The sequence below is a fragment of the Carlito syrichta genome, unplaced genomic scaffold (assembly GCF_000164805.1).
Source record: "Carlito syrichta isolate Samal-C Ts95f unplaced genomic scaffold, Tarsius_syrichta-2.0.1 Scaffold310765, whole genome shotgun sequence".
NCBI classification, from domain to species: Eukaryota; Metazoa; Chordata; class Mammalia; order Primates; family Tarsiidae; genus Carlito; species Carlito syrichta.
Window position 1 is genome coordinate 226,227 of NW_007254861.1, and position 19,105 is coordinate 245,331.

At 42.0% G+C, this 19,105-nt stretch overlaps 1 pseudogene; it reads left to right on the top strand.

The window, feature by feature from the left end:
• The first annotated feature begins 4,166 nt into the window (after positions 1 to 4,166).
• On the top strand, positions 4,167 to 9,130 carry LOC110596573 (annotated as a pseudogene).
• Positions 9,131 to 19,105: the final 9,975 nt, after the last annotated feature.

The following is a 19,105-nucleotide window of genomic DNA, read 5'->3' on the forward strand; positions in this document are numbered from 1 at the left end:
TCAAGTTATTTAATGTCTTTAAAATGCTGAGTCATTCTCTAAAAATGGGGTATAAAAGTATCTCTCTTGAAAGCCACTCAGGAAAGTAAAAGTCCAGGGATAGAAAACACAAGTCTGAGATTCAGATCTGAGGTCAAAGCTCAGCTCTGCCATTTTTCATCTGGTAATCATAGGCTTAGTTGATTTACCTAACCTCCCTGAGACTCCATTTTTTTACTTATAAAATGGAAATAATAAGGCATACCCCATAGGGTGGGTATAAGGATGAAACTGTATGACATACAATCCAATGGCACAGTATTTGGTACTGAGTGTTCAATAAAATGAAGCTTTTATGGATGTAAAGACAAAAAGAGAGAAAGTATGCAAGGACTCAGCACAGTACCTGGCACTTCACAGCTTTATTTATTAGAAATCTGCTTTTATGGACATGTCTGTATCAGCTGTTGCTTCATAACCAACTGCTTCAAAGATCAGTGATTAGTTTTATCACTGCATTTTATTATTTTTAAAGTAGTTTTATTGTCATAAACATTATACCAATGTTTAAGCTCAAGCTTAAAACTATAATACACATGCCCTGTGAGTCTACACTTCAGCTGTGGGCTGGGAGTCCTTCTGATCTACGACAGCTTTGATTGCAATGCTTCTCGGTTCCACGGTTTCGCATCCTTCTGCAGGCTAGCCCCGGCTTGTTTACCACAGAGCTAGGCAAAGTCCCAAAAGAGAGTGGGCAAAGCTTGGGACCGGCACTTCATAGTTTCTGCCACACTCGTTGGCCAAAGCATGTCATGAAGCCAGCCCGGACGCAAAGATTGTCGAAAAGACTGATGTCTTGATGAAAGGTGCTGTGACATTAGATGAAAAAGGGCATGAACACAGCGAGGGGTGGGAAAAAGTGTGCCCATTAATACAATCAACCATACTGTTCCAAAATAAATTGTGGGCATTCTATGGTGAGTTCATCATGACAAGTCAGATTCTCAGTCTTCAGGCACAGGCTCAGAAAGAGCCTTTCAGTCCTTTGGAAGCGACCAGCTATACTTTTTTTTTTTTTAAGAGAAAGAAAAGTAAAGCTGGTAATTTGCCTCATATGTCTTTGGAAGAACGACCTAGCATTACTTTACTCACACTATCTGACAGAGCCTTCCCACACCTGTGGCAGGGAATACTGAGTGGCAGTGCTATGCAGTGTCACTATGAAGCAGCCGCAAGGCGCTTACCAGAGCAGGGACATGATGACAGGCAGGATGCAGCTCCTGGATGCTAACCTTGTCACAGAGCCATCAAGCCATCAAGCTCAGCGTGCTTACCTCAGTAAGGATCCAGAACTTGTTGGGGCTACCAGAAAGGGCAGAGCCAGTGCCTCCAGGGATGGGAGAGGATCTGCATGCCAGTCCTTTCCCATCTTAGTCATAGGGTAGAAATTCGAGCTTACTCAAGGGAAAGAGATAGTTCCTAAAACCTGGTCTCATGTGAAGGCTTTAAGATACTATATTTGCAAAGACTCTGGGACTTCAAGTTAGAATTGGTGTGAATTCCAGTTCTGCTATCTACTCACTGTGTGACCTTGGGTGACTCACTTACCCCTACCCACTTCCATTCTTTCAATCCCCCAGTTGGGGGCAACAATATTTAATTTTCAATGATTCTATGGGGATTAGATTAAGAAAATTTCATAAGTAAAGAACTTGCCACAAGATGGGTGCTCAATAAATGTTTAATTCACATTTTGTCATCCTAGCAGTCTCCCCAAATTTGGTATTAGTAGGACAAATCAGAGCAAGATCTTTAAATAATAAATTGTGGGTACCTTCTTTCTGAGGTAATGGGATCTGTACTAACTAAGGATAATGAATAAGAAAATGGCTTCACTTGAAGCCTCAAAAAATCAGACTCATATAAACGTCACCTCTATCTTCCAACTTATTCACCCCCATTGTGACTTTTTTTTTTAGTCACAGTCTCACTGTCACCCAGGCTGGAGTGCAGAGGCATGCTCATAGCCACCACAGCCTCAACCTGCTGGGCTCAGGTGATGCTTCTGTTTTAGCCTTCCAAGTAGCTGAAACCACAGGTGTGTGCCACCACACCCAGCTAATTTTTTATTTATTGTAGAAACGAGGTCTTGTCAAGTTGTCCAGGCTGGTCTCGATCCCCTGGTCTAAGGCAATCAATCCTCTTGCCTCCACCTCTCAAAGTGGTGGGATTGCAGGCATGAGCCGCCATGCCCAGTCCATTGTGTCTTCTTATTGCTCAGTTTTTCTTTTCTAGGCTGATCTGGATAGTCAGCTTAGCCAGAGTTACTTGTATGACTATGAAACCAGAGCATGGTGGAATGCCTGAGGTCTGACCCCAGCCCTCTGCTTCTATAGGCAGCCAATCAAGTTAGCTAGAGAAAAGTCAAAACTGCTCCCATTAATGAGTCTGTTCTAGAATCTGGTCTATTACAAGACCAGCTTTAGTTCCAGCCTGGACTTACACTGACTAAGGTTGCAAAACCATCCGTTTGTTTTTCCATAAAGAATAACCTAAGAATATTTTTTCAGATAAGGTTTATCCTGAAACATGAATTTTAATTAATGCAACTCTTAATAACTTTCCGAGTATGTACTATATGCCAGGCTTGGTGATATTACAGTACTAACAACTAGTACTCATTTGGTGTCTATCATGTGACAGGAACATTGAACAAAATATATCTAACATTCACCATGACCCTAAAAGAAAGATATTGTATAGTAAAAGGAGGCTTTGCTAAAGATAAGGGAGACTCAAAAAATAGCAGTGGGTTAAGACAAAAGTTCATTCCTCTGTCATTGTAAGTTCCAAGAGAGAAAGTTGGCTAATATGTTGACTTTGCTCCAAAAACTTTTTCACAAGCCCAACCTCCTCTGGGTGGGAACTCCACTCTCAAGATCTCTTCACAGTCCAAAATGACTGCAGTTCATTATGGCTGGAGCCCATTCCCAGAAGAGGATCCAAGAGATGTCTCAGTGACAGACATAATGAAGGATCTAGAAAAGACACAATCTAGTTCATTTCTAAATCATCAAAGGCTAAGATTATACAGTAGATGTTTCTAAGTGGTCTCATATTCTGAAGATTCACAGATTCTGATGTCACTAGTTCTTTACTCCTAAATTCATCCATAAAATTCTCAAGAGACTTCAAGAGAGCTTTTATGCTTCTTTAGCAACATTATAGTACAAAGGGAAGCTGTGTCACCTTCCACAGTGACCAGAGATGGAGAGTGCTGCCTGGGATATGGGGACGAGAGAAGGAACAAAGAGAAGAAGGTGGGCTGGTCCCAGATAGCAAATGGATAAAGTCATATGAGTGACTGTCTGGGATCTAGAACCGGAAACTCCTGAAGACATCCTTAGCCCCCTCTCCCCCACCCAGTTTACCCACTTAGCTTAAGCCAAATGCATGACCAAACTCCCAAGGCAAAGGAAAGTCTCCTGTATGAATGGAGTCTGAGGCTCATACAGTTTGGGGGGAGGCTCTTTAAGAAATAAAATACAAACTTAGGAATATAGAAGTAATTATGGAGCCTTGGACGAAAGTGAAGAGGAAAATAAGGTTAAGAGACTATCAGACAATAGGGAAATAGTGACTGGGACTCATAGGATTGGATTGTGGACTTAGCTATCTCATTAACCAACTGTGAAACAATAGATGCATCACATCCCTCACTGGGCCTCAGCTTTTCTTCTAGAAAATGAAAGAGTCCCTGTATTCCCACTCCCATCAGTCAGGGTCATGGTAGGAAACAGATGGCTCATGCAAAATGGATGACAGCAGAAGAATTTGGTAGGTGAGGGCTGGGAGAGGGCAAAGTATGAGAAATGCTGGCAGAATACCCAGGGAGTGCATGATGGAGAGCTATCTCCAATGCTAGACCTCAAAGGACAAGAATTGAGAGCAAGCGCTGAACCCCAGGGAGGGTCATGATATAGAGAGGGCTTCCCCATGTAGCACTGAGCAATCTCCAGAAAAGGAGCCAGGAAATAAATACGCCATCGTCATTCACCTCTCACCCACCACCTTCTGCTGGGCTCCCTGTCTGAGAAATCCACCCAGAATCCGGAAGACAAGGTAGCTCACTGATGTGGTCCATGCAGGTTAGTCTTCTGAGGCATAGAGGAGAGAGAAGAGTGGAGATGGATCTGGAGGAAGAAAAATACCAGGTAAATGTTTCTAGTCTCTAGATCTCGCATGCTGATGGGCTGTCTGTGTAGAAGGTCTCCAAATGTCTGCTGACCAAAAACATAAGTTTAGTAGATTTCTCTTCCTCTTCCTTCTTCACTATGAAACTAGAGCTATACACAGATAATAAAGGAAGCTCTATATGTATCTGTATCCAATTCCTCTCTGAAAATGGAGCATTTGTGATAGACTCCAAACACTAGCTCTGAGCCTGTTGCAGCATTTCTCAGAGCTTCAGCGCCTCATCTGGTTCACAAGGTATTGCAATGACCAGCTAAGATCATGGATTTGTGCTTTGTATCCTGCAAATCAGCATGCAAAAGTTGATCTTTATCATAAGGGCTAAACAACAACAATAGTAGGCGATATTTTCAGTGTTTGCTCTATGCTCCTGAACTAAACACTTAATATTTATTCTTTCAAGTCAGCCTATGAAAAAGGTACTATATTAGCCTTCCCATTTTACAGATGAGGAAACTGATATTAAGAGGAGTTACATAATTTGGTTAAAGTTATACAGGAAAGACAGTGCCTCTTAAACATAAATGCACCTAGGAATCAACCTACATATCTCCGAATCAACTGGTAAGAGGCAGATTCTGATTAAGATAGTCTGGGATAGGGCCTGATATGCTAAGTGTCTAACAAGCCTATGCTGCTGACTCACCAACCCCATTCTGAATAGTGAGGAACTAAAATGTGGAGAGCAGAGATGCAAATCCAGCAGTCTGACTCCAGAACGTTGATGCTATACCACGACACAACCGCTGGGCTGAGCTTGCTCTAGCTTCAAGAGCCTGCCAAGGGAGGGCAGGTGTGGGGGCATGGATGGGCACCAGCTTTTAGGGAACAAAATGTAGAATAGGGATGAGGGAAAAGCAGATCCCATGACCAGGTCTAAACCTGGGACTGAGAAGTTCTATTGCCTTTGTCACTGTTTCCTGTCCATCAGACCCCAAGGTCTAGACCTTCTGCGTCTCAGTGTCATAGACCCACTCTGGGTCTCATTTTCTGGAGCCGGTCCCCTGAGTTCAAATTCTAGCTCTGCCAGTTATTAGTTAGGTGACCTTGGGAAAGTTATTTATTCTCTCTGCCAGATGAGGGAATATATTCCTCCCAAGATTATTGTGAGGGCAAAGCCAGTAAGTATGCATAGAACAATGCATACTTATGGGTGTTTATAGGAAGCCTAGAAGTCAGTGAAACAGCATCATAACTGGTTTCCTGCACTCTAGGCCAATTCCCCTCAGATTGATTACCTTCATTCAGGCCAGAGAAATATTTCAGTAACCTGGATCTGGTCCTTGCCAATCTCTGGCTTCAGATCCTTGTATAATGGCCTTTGACTTCCGTGTGGTGTGTCTGGTTCTTTCTCCAGGTCCTGGGCCCTTTCAGGGTCCTGTACTCAGATCACATTAAAAAACACAATTTCTAAGCTTGATATTTACCTTTTTGCCTTTGAGCCTTTATATGCACTGTTTCCTCTGCCTGGCCTGTACCTCTTGACCCTTCAAGCAACACTCAAACACCTCTGTGAGCCAGTTTCATCTCCCTTCTCTCCTCCCCATCATGGCCAATGTTCCCAGAGGGAACATGGCCCCAGAATTCTCTACATCCTCCATTATGGAACACCACAGGATGATCGGTTTGTCCATGCTCCTCACTCCCTTCCAGAATATGAGCCCACTATCATATACCCTGGCCTAATGCAGGTCCTAGCATGTGATGGAGTGTTGCCAGAGATCGGATGCAAGATACAGAAAACAGGAAGCAAGGGGAAGAAGGAAGAAGATAGAGGAGGAAAGGGGAAAAGAGAGAGAGGACGTTGAGGCAATTTGTGCTGCTATGAACCCAAAACTCATACTGACCCATCACAATTACAAAGATTCCCCCTACTTAGAAATAGGTTTAGTTTCCAAATTTTGTTAAGCAAAACAGCCCTGATCATTTGGTTTGAATCCACATATTTCTCCCAGGAGCGAGGCTGTGTTGCATGTTTGCAAGTTGTGATGTAAGTCAGGAGCAGTGATTTACTTGTAGATTAGCCCAGACCCGTTCTGATAAGCCTTTGTCATGTTTCAAGTCACCAGGTCACAGGGGACTGAGATTCTCAACTCTTTCAAATCCCAGGAAGAAGACACTCTTAAGAAAAAACACCTTCAGTGTTTTAATAGCTGGTTCCTTAACACTGCTTGGTAAAGGCAGTTGGGGATAAAAAATACAGGACAGGACCATTCTCTGGGTCAAAACTTGGCAACAAATTTTTACAGGTAAAGTGTTGCCTTGTCTCATTTGCATGATTGGAATAAGGCAAATGCAAACACACCTCTTGCATAATACATGTCACCTTTTACCAACCTGTGTGTCTGTGGATCCATAATAGCCTGTTGTGATGGCCTTGTGTGTGACATGTCATGAGCAGTCCGTGCACTAAGTGGATTCTGAGAGCTCAAATAACTTCAAGGATCCATACTGCTCATCTCTCACATCCATACTGTGGGATAAGGACTACTGACATGATTATTTTACAGGGGAGGAAACTAAGACAGTTGAAGGGTTTAAGTCTCATAGTCACCAACCAATAAGTGGCTCCCACAAAAAGATGTGCTTATGACCTAATCTTCAGCACCTGTGAACGTGTCCTCATTTGGATAAAAAGTCTTTGCAGATGTGATTCAGTTAAAGATCTTGAGATGAGGAAATCTCTTGGACTATCTGGACGAGCCTCCAATCAAATAACAAGTGTCTACATAAAAAGCACACCGCAGAGAAGATGATGCAAAGATACAGCAGAGAAATAAGTGGCCATAAGCCAAGGAATGTCTACAGCCACCAGAAGCAAGAAGAGGCAAGGAACGGTTTCTCCCTGAGAGCTCCAACCCTACTGGCATCTTGATTTCAGACTTCTGACTCCAGAACTGTGAGGGAATGAATTTCTGTTGTTTTAAACCATCAAGCGTGTGGTTATTTTATTATAGCAGCCTCCGGAAACTAATGCAATGGCAGAGCCAGGCTTCAATCCCTAGTCTGCTTGCCTCTGTTCTGTGACTTGGGGCAGGTTATTTATATTTCACAGGCCTCAATTCTGGGCTGCAAAGGGGGATTACAGCAAAAATTAAATGCAGTAATGTGCTCATATCAAGTGCCTGACACACTGCTTAGTGGAGACCTCTTGCCATATTTCAGCAGAAATTTACAAAGCAAGGAGTGTACAGAAAAAACGGAAACATCAGAGGCCATGAAACTTGAGTTCAGAAGTCCTGGCAATCTTCTCTGCCATTTCCTAGCTGTGTGACTCCAGTCAACTTACCCTCTGGAGTCAGATTTTTCTCAGTAGTAACATGAAAATAATATCTACTGCCCAGTAGTGCTACAGGTATAAAATGAGATCAAGTAGAAATGCAGCATGATAAAGAAAGTCTAATTGATTTTTCTTTCTTCCCGCTCAGTTGCTCAGAATTAGCAACCTAAGCCATATTTCTCTACCTGGGACAAGTTAGATATGTATAAGGCAAGATTTGACTAAATTGTTTTTCAAAATGTTCAGTGAAAAGTCCAGCCTTTCAAACGTCAGATGATGTCCACAGTGAGTCTACACAGGGCTAATCGCAGGGGACTCAGAGTTGAATTTAAATGAGCAGAACTCATTTCAACAACTTAAAATTCTCTCAGAATTCATGATTTGAGCACTCTGAACTGAACTTGAACCCTCTGGCATTCGAATTGCCTTATACAGTTTTGATTGCAAGAAAAGAGAATTTTAAAAAGTCATTAAACAAGGTGAAAAGCCTTATTGGACACGAATTGGCTCTTAAAGAATATTACAATGATATAAAGCTCAAATGGGTCAGAAATTTATGAAACTCATTTCCCTTAAATAAAACATGATTTTAAATATTCAATGGAGAGCCTTTTCCAAATGTACTTGGTGTTTTAAAACATCTAAAGAACTGCAAGTTTTTGCTCATTCCAAAGGCAAGGCGCTAGACACAGGGCATCCACATCAGAACTGAGGGATCCCCTGGCCTAAGGCATGGGCAATGAGCAACCTGTACAGCCCCGCTGATCCCAGGACTGAGCCACAGTGACTGCCTCTTGTCTGCCCAACCGTGAAGGCCACCTAAGACCTGGGCATTGGACACACAGAGTAAGATCTCTAGTTAGCACAGGGTGTACTATACTGGCATTGCCTGCTCCTCAACAGAATGTGAACTTCCTGAAGGCAAATAATAGGCCTTTTCACTGTTATATTATATGAGAATAAATGACTGAACAGGTGAGAAACAAAGGAAGGAAGGAGAAAAGGAAGGAAGGGAGGGAGGAAAAAAATCAATGGAATAGTGGATAGTTAGAAAGATAGGTAGATAAATGTGTGTATGAATTACTATGTTGATATAGGTAGATGGGCAAATAGATACTAGATAGATAGATAGATAGATAGATAGATAGATAGATAGATAGATAGATAGATAGATGATAGACAGATAAAAGGATGGAAGAATGAGTGGGTAGATATATGGAAGGCTGTATAGATTTAAAAATGGAAGAATGGATAATGAATGAATAAAATAAAGGATAAGAAGAACGGGTCGACAGATGAATAGATGGGTAGATGAATAGATGAAGCTAGGACTTACCTAGGAATTGCTGTGTGAAGGAATTACCTAATGATTCCACACTTGAATGTAATCATCCCGTTTCTGCCCGGGCGGGCAGGGTCACCCTGAGGGTGCGGACGCCGCTGAGACGCTGACCAGGTTCCTGGGCCCGCGGTGCCGGCGAGCCGGCCAAGAACTGGATCCCCACGGCCAGCACGGGGGGCGCTGAGGGCACCGTGGTGTTGGTGTGGGCTACCGACTGGCGGTTGATGCTGGACTGGGTGCCCTACATCAACGGCAAGTTCAGGAGGGACGACTGAGGGGCGGCCGCACAGACCCACCGGTTTCTCCTCCTGCCACGCCTGGAATGGCCCTAGCCTGGAGACAGACGCCACGGGATCCCACAGGACAACGGCGCATCCAGGGTTTCTGGAAACTGCTTGATGTCCGTGCCTCTGCGTGTGGCATTAAACCTCCCTGAAACCGCCAAAGACGACAACAACAACAAATCCCGTTTCTATTTCCCTTTAAAAGATCACATTTACAGCCTTGCTCGGTGGCTCAGCCTGTCATCCCGTGCCTTTGGGAGGCTGAGGTGAGTGGATTGCCTGAGCCTGCGGGTTCGAGACCCGCCTGGGCAGCGAGACCTCATCTCTACAATAAATCAAAAAATCAGCCGGGCGTGGTAGTGCATGCCTGTAATTCCGGCTACTCGGAAGGCTGAGGCGGAAGGATCGCCGAAGCCCAGCAGGTCGAGGCTGCGGTGGCCGGAGCGGTCACTGCACTCCAGTCTGGGCGACCGAGTGAGACTCCAACTCAAAAAAAAAAGATCACATTTACCTTTTAAAACAGAGGCTCATAATACCTTAACCCCCAAATAACGTACTACATCTTCATGGTTCTTTCTACTTAGCATCAAAATAATATATAGCAATGAACAAAGCAAATGGTGGTCAGAGAATCTTCTCCAGTTCAGAACCTGATACCTCCAGGCTATGTGACCATGGATGTCACTTTACCTCTGAGTCCTGTGTCATTATTTCTAAAATAAAGGTATAGCCAATACTATTTTTTGCCTATCAAGTAAGTATTCCCTCCTCTCCTTTGGTCTCAGAAGCAATTTTCACAGTCCCAGAGAGAAAATCATGACTGGTCTGTCATAGAATCCCATTCAAGTTTGCCAGTAATGCTGTTCGACCAATGAAAAATAAAGGGAAATCTAGGATTTCTGGAGATAAAAAGAAACAGCTAACAGAGGGGAAAGCTCCTGGGCTGTAATTCTTCCTTCCTGCTTTGGGTTACATTAAGTGAGGCCTTATACTTAGAATGAAAGCAGCAACTATCTTATAACCATGAAGAGAAAGCCAAAAGAGTTCAACAAGGCTGACCCATACCCGGCATTGTTGGGACAGTAATTCAAGCTCAGAAACCACCTACTTTCATCTTCTTGTTACATGAAACCATAAAAGTGGGTATTACATACAATATTTTCTATATGCCAGGTACTGTTTTATGTGTTAACTCATTTAATCTTTACAATGGCGGGTATTATTATATCCATTTCACAGATTAAAATGATGAGACCTAGGAAGGTAAGAAAACTTGCCCAAAGAGACAGCTAGTAAGAGGTAGAAATGGGATTTGAAGCAGTCAATATCCATCCATACAACTTTCATACCATACTGTTTTCTCTTGTTTGTAAAGTGCTAAATTTAGATGAAGTCAAAATCATACCAAGTTATACAAAACTTATGAGTATCTACCTTGAGTGGTTGTAAACACATAGTAATGCCAATATATCATGCAACCTTCAAAGCAACCCTAAGAAGTACCTAACAATATTCTTGAATGTGCAAGTTAGAAAAAAAAATTATTACAAAGTTTGTGTCACCTGCCAAAGCCCACCTGTCAAACAGGTCAGTGGTAGAGCTGAGACTGGAAGGACCCGTGGTTCCCCTGGCTCCGAAGCTGATTCACTTCCCATCCTGGTGCCCTGCCTTTCTGTGAGAATTTCATTTCTTTGCACAGTCATAAAGAAAACCCAAAGGAGTCCTCAGTGATGCTAATGAAACCTGACACCTAGGCTAAATATAGTCTGTCAGGCCAGTAAGGGGATTTGGGAGCAGAAAGGAGTGTTCCAGACTCTCAGTTGCTCTTAAGGTCTCCTCTGCTCTGATCTGACTCCTGAAAGGTCACCTCTTTCCCAGCTTTGTGATTCAGCAAGACTTGTTCCCCCTTGGGGCATCAGCACTTAGTTTCAGAACCTGTAATCTTTCTTACCCTGAGTCTCTTCAGTCTCGCTGCTGAGAAAGCACTATCTACAAGTCTACAAAGTGAATGGGTCCTCACAATGCCCTGAGCTAAGCCTGCGAGTTAGGAAAGAACAGGGGAAGGAGTTAGAGGAAAATAAGTCAAGGGAGAGCCCAAGTGATGGAGAACAGTCAAAAATCAGAGATCCTGTGACCTGGAAAGCATAGATACCAGCTGGTCTAACATCTTCAATTTATAGACTGTGGATGTCAGACTCAGAGATATCCATAAAAATCATTGCTACTCTCACCCACACATCATGCACTGTTGTATCTGAACTCATTTAAATTCTTACAAAAAATTATGCAATGAGTGATAACCCCAAGAGAAAATAAATGCTTAGAATGAATAGGTGACTTACTCAAGGTTACAGAGCTAGTAAGTGACAAAGGCAAGCTAGACAGATAGGATTCCTGATCTCTAGATCACTAATCCTTCTATAGTTTCTATGCTTGGAGGGACTGGCATTCAAAGATGAAATCAATGAGTGAGGAGCAAAGATTCCACACACACACATACACAGAGAGAGAGAGAGAAACACAGAGAATGGACAAGGGACCCAGGCACAGGCTTACAGGGCCTGCAGCTCCTGAAAAACGCTCACAAAGATGTGTTCCTGTGTGTATGTTTGAGAGAAGGGAAAAGGGCCCAGAGCCTTTTGATTCTTTCTCCCAGGGATTTGTCAGGATTTGATAAACACCACTGGTTCGATGGGATTGGGGAAGCAGCAAGCAGGGAATCTCTCCCACTCACAGAACAAGGTAGTGATAAAGGTGTGTGTGAGTGTACCTGCCTTTCAGCACACACCACTGTCAGCCACTGTCAGTTTTTTGTGGTAGGTAAAGTTTTCCTCACAATTCTTGAAAAATTCTGAGACATCACCCGAGAAAGAAAAAGAAAAAATAAATTTTAAAAAATTACCCACAGAAATGTAAGTGCCATGAAGTTCAGAGGGCACCCATGTCTGTTCGTTGTGGGGTATGAGGGGAGTGGGTGGTGGCCAGCAAGTCAGAGACTGGGCACTGCTTAACTCCTGCTACACCTTATGCTTTGTAATAGTGGGAACAGTCAATCCACCCATGAGCTTCCTCCCCCCGAGTCTCAAAGCTAACCAGTCACCCACATGCCAACATTTCTTCTCTCTGTACAAGGTGAGCATGGAGGGAGAAGTAGGTGTATATAGTATTGGAGTTAATTGTGTGCCTTCCAGGTACTGCTCCTCTACTCCCTGGTGGTGATATTGGCAGGCGACATCTTGCTCCGAGGTTGTTTTTCCAAACATAAAATGGGGATAGTAACACATTTACTGCCTTCCTTTCCTCTGCACGTCAGCCATGCTGGCTTTTCTCAGGTGTGCCTCCACCTTTGTCAGGCACTATTCCCTCAGTCCAGAATACTCTTCCCATCTCTTATTCTGTTATATAGTCTCCTAGACATGCGCCCCTGGCCCTCACAGACCTGTCAGAGTTGCTCTTTTACATTTGTCACTGTGGTCACTTGATGACATCTCTCTCTCACATTGAAACTGAAAGTTCCTGAGGTGAGGTATGCTGTCTGCTTTTGCTTTCCAGTATAACCCAGTACCCAAGCTCTGTGCCCTGCACCTAGTGGGTCCTCAAAACATCTGAACTATTGAGTTCTCTTAGAAGTTTGACCTAAGGATCAAAGGATTTAATGCATCTAAAAGGCTATTATCCAAAGCAAAAGACGTGTTGGTGATAATGGAGAAATTAAAATCCTTGCACACTGTTCATAGGAATGAAAAATGGTGCAACAGAAATGGAAAACAGTATGGATTTTCCTTTAAAAAATTAAAAATAAAATTACCATATGATCCGTAAATTCCACTTCTAGGTATTTCCCCAGTAGAACTGAAACCAGAAACTCCAAGAGATTCCCATGTTCACTGCAGCCTTATTCATAATAGCCAAGATGTGAAAAGAACCTAAATTCTCATTGTTTCTACGGCTAGACCAACCCTGAATGTACTCGATCTTGTCTAAAAGCTCATTGAAACATGAATGGATAAAGAAAATGCAGTATATACATCCAATAAAATATTATTCATCCTTAAAAAAGGAAGAAAATTCTGCCATATGTGACAACATGGGTGAACCTTGAGGACATTATGCTAAAAGCAATATAAGCCAGCAAAGACACCTCATGTATGTGGAATCACGAAGTATTTATCTTTGAGACAAATCATGAAGTATTTGTCCTTGTCTTTATGACAAATACTTCATGATTCCACTTATATGAGGTGTCTAAAGTAGTCAAGTTCATAGACTCTAATATTAAAATGGTGGTTGCCAGTACCTGGAAGGAGGGAGAACTGGAGAGTTACTAATCAATGAGCATAAAGTTCTAGTAAAGCAAGATGAATAAGTTTGAGAGCTCTGCTGTACAGCATGGTAACTATAGTTAATAATTAATACTACATACTTGATACGGTACACTTTACATTTTTTAAAAAATTAGAAGGGTAGATCTCATTTTAAGTGAGGCAATAAATGAGATAAAATCAAATGAGATTGATAAGGTAAAAATAATTAAAGCATCAAACAAATGTGAGTTATGATACTTATCTTGGAAAGAACATGTATACGAATGCACAGTCATATGGGGGGGGTCTCATTTTGCCATGAGCACCCTGTTTTCTCTTTTTGGACCACAGTCAGATGTGGAACATACTCCGTCCCTACTTCCTCGACAGTGGGCAGGTGAGGCCACCTGAAAGATGCACATATAGTGCTAGATCCTCGCCTGAGCAATGGTGAGCTCTTAATTAGTGACAGATTCCTTTATGTTTGGTTTATGAGATCATTGTGAAGAAAACTTGAGACCATGGTCATAAAAATTCTTCATAGCATGAAGGCAAAGGCATCATTTGGCATGACTCAGTGTTTTCTGAAGACATGCCAGACTTCCCATCCTTGATTTTACAGAATTAGCACTGGCCGATTTCACCTAATTTAGTAGATAAAAGGACGTCTCCCTCATGCTCTGGTCTCAGACTTTACCTTTTACGCCTTTCTGAGATGTAGTCATTTGCCTAGCTGATAGCAGTAGCCATCGGTCCATCGGGTAGAACTAATCTAAAGAATCCCAAGCCCTGGGGATTTGGTCTCTCTCTTCCCTTCTCCACCTGCATCAGTGAGAGGAATGATCTAAATTTGGGGGTCTAGATGGTAGACTCAGACTTTACTAGGGTGGGCTATATCAAGGCCTAGACAAGGAATTGGAAGTTAGCAAGTGTCTTTTCTTTTCTTTTCTTTTGTTGTTGTTTTTTTAAATCAGATTGTTACTCTGTCCCCCAGGCTGGAGTGCAGTGGCACACTCACGGCCACTGCAGCCTCGACCTGCTGGGCTCAGGTGGTTCTTCTGCCTCAGCAGCTGGAATATAGGCATGCACCACCGTGCCCAGCTAATTTTTTTGATTTATTGTAGAGAAGAGGTCTCGCTGAATTGCCCAGGCTGTTCTCGAACCCCTAGGCTCAGGCAATCCTCTCGCCTTCATCTCCCAAAGTGCTGGGATTACAGGCGTGAGCGACCACACCCAGCTAGCAAAGTCATTTTCAATCTCAGTCTATGACATGTACTTCTATGACAAAGACTTCATCAATAATAAATCTAACATTTTCTTCTGTTTGCTGATTCTCTTGCCTACCTCTCAATTGTTTCAAAACTCTGTCAGGGAAGAGGGCTGCAAATCATGACCCAATCACAGACCCTGATCCTGCCCCTACCTCTTGTCTTCCATTTTCTGATTTGATACATAACAAGTTGCCATTTTGGAAATGAATAGTATCTGACATTTACTGAATGTTGATCATGTACTGTTCTAATCACTTTGTATGTTTGGTTTTGTTTTGGTTTACACTGACTTCTCACAACAATCTCTTGGGGTTGATTTTTATTATCATCACTCTCATTGTCCAGAAGGGCAAATGGAGGCACAGCTCAGAGAGTTTTTGTAATTTGCCCAAAGCCACACCGCTAGTAAGTGGCAGAGTCGGGAATTGAATCTTGCCAACCCGGCTTCATTGAATGCATGTTTAGTCACGGAATGCGTGTTTAGTCACTGCACTCTAGAGCACTTGGTTAAAGATATCCACAAATGTCATTTCCCTTCAGTTATAGTGAAATGAGTCTGTGAACATGCTCAAAGAATAGAAATCCTTGGTTCTCTGAATAATAGCAATCTTGATAACTTAGGAATTGAGGGTAAGGATGAACTACCCAGTCATTTAATGTCGATTTAGTTTTCATGTCTAGCATTATGAAAAAAGTGATAATTGAGAGAATAACCCTGTTTTATATTCATTTATTTAAAAATCATAGGTGGAAATAATGGGAGCTATCAGGACAGGTATAATTATCCCCACATCTCAGAATAATAGATACAATCAGAAGTGGCTTGCCTGAGAAAGTATACTTTAGTTCTTCTCCTCTCCGATAATAGTGTGCTTGGAGTTACACTCAAAACCTTAGACACATCCTTGCTAAAAGCAACCTTAACTATGGCCTGATCACTTTTAGACAAGGGTATATAAGGATCAGGACTAACTGGCAGCCACACTTCATCTCCTGGATCACCTAGTGTTTTCTCTCCTTAAACCTTGTTTATGCAAAAACTTGTTTAAATACATCTTTCAAACAGAGCCAGTACAGTAGGTTTCATTGCCTTATTGTAAGATTTCAAAAATTGAGATTTAAATATTTAAAGGTATCTAGAAACCTCTTGGCTCAGGACTAACATTAAAACCAGTCATTGAAGCCGGGCTCGGTGGCTCAGCCTGTAATCCCGCGCCTTTGGGAGGCTGAGGTGAGTGGATTGCATGAGTCCGCGGGTTCGAGACCCGCCTGGGCAGCGAGACCTCATCTCTACAATAAATCAAAAAATCAGCCGGGCGTGGTAGCGCATGCCTGTAATTCCGGCTACTCGGAAGGCTGAGGCGGAAGGATCACCGGAGCCCAGCAGGTCGAGGCTGCGGTGGCTGGGAGCGGCCACTGCACTCCAGTCTGGGCGACAGAGTGAGACTCCAACTCAAAAAAAAAAAAAACCAGTCATTGAATGAGTACCTACTAAATGCATTCATATTATTTAATCTGAATATTAGCAGTAATATTAATAATTGCAAAATGTAGGATTATCATTCTAATTAACTAGACAAATAAAATCTCTGGACCAGGCACTGTGGCTTACACCTATAATCCCAGAACCTTGAGAAACTGAGTATACTTGAGATCCTGTCTCTACCAAAAAAAATTTTTTTTAATTAGCTAGCAGTGGTGACGTGTCCTTGTAGTCCTAGCTACTTGGAAGGGTGAGGTAGAAGGACGGATTAGGCCCAGGATTCAAGGCTGCAATATCACTACATTCCAGCCTGGGTGACACAGCAAGACCCCGTCTTTCTGTGTCTGTCTGTCTGTCTGTCTGTCTCTCTCTCTCTCTCTCAATAAATAAATATATATATATATGTAAATGGAGGCACAGCCCAGAGAGTTTTGCAATTTGCCCAAAGCCACACCGCTAGTAAGTGGCAGAGGAAGGACTTGAGTCTTGCCAGCCCGGCTTCACTGAATGCATGTTTAGTCACGGAATGCATGTTTAGTCACTACACTCTAGAGCACCTGGTTAAAGAAGATATCCACAAATGTCATTTCCCTTCAGTTACAGTGAAAAGAGTCTGTGAACATGCTCAAAGAATAGAAATCCTTGGTTCTCTGAATAATAGCAATCTCGACAACTTAGGAATTGAGGGTGTGTCTGTGTATTTTTATATGATGGAAGGTCAAGTGATTTGCCTAAATTTGCACAGCTATTTGGTAGCAAAGTCAGGATTTGAACTCAGATCCTTTCCTGACACTGCTTCTTCTAAAGTAAACTTTGTTGTTTAGATAACCAAGGACTTGTGTTCTGAAATAATGACCCCAGTTCACCAATAGTAACCTTACAATTGGTAAAGCAATAAATGGTGCAATCATTTTGCTTCAGATGAACTTCATAATGTACAATATTATAACCGTCTAATATCTGGCATATTGGCTAAAGGATCTGTCACATCATTTTATCATTAAACTTCATCCTGTATACCTGGGCTGCCTATTTCCCAAGGAAGCTGCAGTTAAATCCACTTGATATTCAAACAAAGCTCAGCCCCATTGCTCTTCTCTTGCCATTAATAATCCCATGTGGTTCTCACTGTCAGCAAGCGTCATCATATCAGAAAATGTAGCCAAAATGTAGACCTGGATGAATTTCAGCTAATGAATGACTGAGGGAAGGCTGATTGTACTTGGTAGACATGAAAAGCAGATAGAGAAAATTAGTTCTCAAACAATGCTGGTGAAAGTGTAAGAGCAGTTTGTTAAAATTGATCTAAGTTATAAATATAAAAACACCCACAAATCACAATCATAGAAGTGTGAACGTATTAAGATACGTAGCATTATTTGTGAGAACAAGCATTGGAAACCATTAAAATGTCCATCAGCAGAGAGCAAGTTGAATAAAATATGGTTAACGTTCAGTCTCTTATCCAGAACTCATGAAGCCGATTTTGTTTCAGAATGCAGATATTTCTTTCATTTTTATTTAGTAATACAGCCCATGTGTGAGGTATACTCCCATTCCCAGCAGAACCTAGGCAAATCAAATAATAAGTGTAATCAAATATATTTATACTTCTGAAGCACGCCTCATAAACACCAAGTGAGAGAGTCAAAAAGTATAAAAATTTTCATATCAATTCAAGTTAGTTTTGCTGTCAGATGAGTTTCAGTGTCAACATTTAGAGGGAAATGCTTAGTTTTTAGGGCTTTTGGGATGTGGGAGTTGAAGTTAAGGATTGTAGACCTATATATGAGGGGGGATCAAAGAACCTCAGAATTATTATTAATTATTATTATTTTTTGGAGGGTGGGCCCTTCACAGTACAGGCTTCCCCCACTAGGTAAGTTTTCTAAGAACCCATCTGCATCAGTGTACCAGCTTGTGTTATTGTGAGAGACTGCATTCGACTTTTTTTTTTTTAATGGAGATTCTTTCAACACACTTGCCTATTTCATGTTGGGTGATTTACGACTGCACCTGCCCACACTATGCCGAGTGTTCAGCAGTTTTTGACTCATGGCACCTGTCCAGTCATCTGATCTTGCCCTGAGTGACTTTTTTGTTTGTTTCCCCGGATGAAAAAGTTCTCAAAAGGAAATGTTTTGCAGATGTGAAAGAGGTGAAACAAAAAACGGCAGAAGCACTAAAAGGCATCAGAATTGATGAGTTTAAAAACTGTTTTGAACAGTAGAAAAAGCATCTCAATAGGTGTATTGCATCAAATGAGGAGTACTTTGAAGCTGACTAAAGTTTAAACATACAAGAATGAATACACAATTTTATATAAATAAATTCTGCTTTGGGGGTGCCCTCCTTCATATTTGTACAATGGAATATTGTGAAACCAGCTAAAAATAAATGAGGCACTTTTATATGTACTGATGTAGAAGGTTATCCAAGATATATTTGAAACTGAAAAAGATAATATGTCAAGAAGTGTATATAGGATGCTATCACTGGTGTTTTACAGAGAGAGAGAGAAAGAGAGAGGGGGGGAGGGAAGGAGAGAGAGAAAGAGAGAGAGAGTTATATAGTTATATGTGTATAGAATCACTCTAGAAAGACATACAAGAAACTGATTTCAGTTTTTCACCTCTGGAAAGGCAAATGAGTGACTGGGAAACAGGTGTGGGAGGGAGCTCGCTCTTGCTCCATTTATACACTTTAGACGATTTAAATTTCTTGTGGAGTGCCTGTCCTCACAAATTAAATAATTTGCAACCTTTTGCCTGCCCTTGAGAAGTGCTTTTCCTAACTGGCCCATTCCTCATCATTCTCTGTCACAATCATGGTTTACTTTACTGGCAGCACTTTCTACCAGTCGCAACTTCTTCTTCATTTGTTTCTCATTTTACTGTTGAGATGCCTC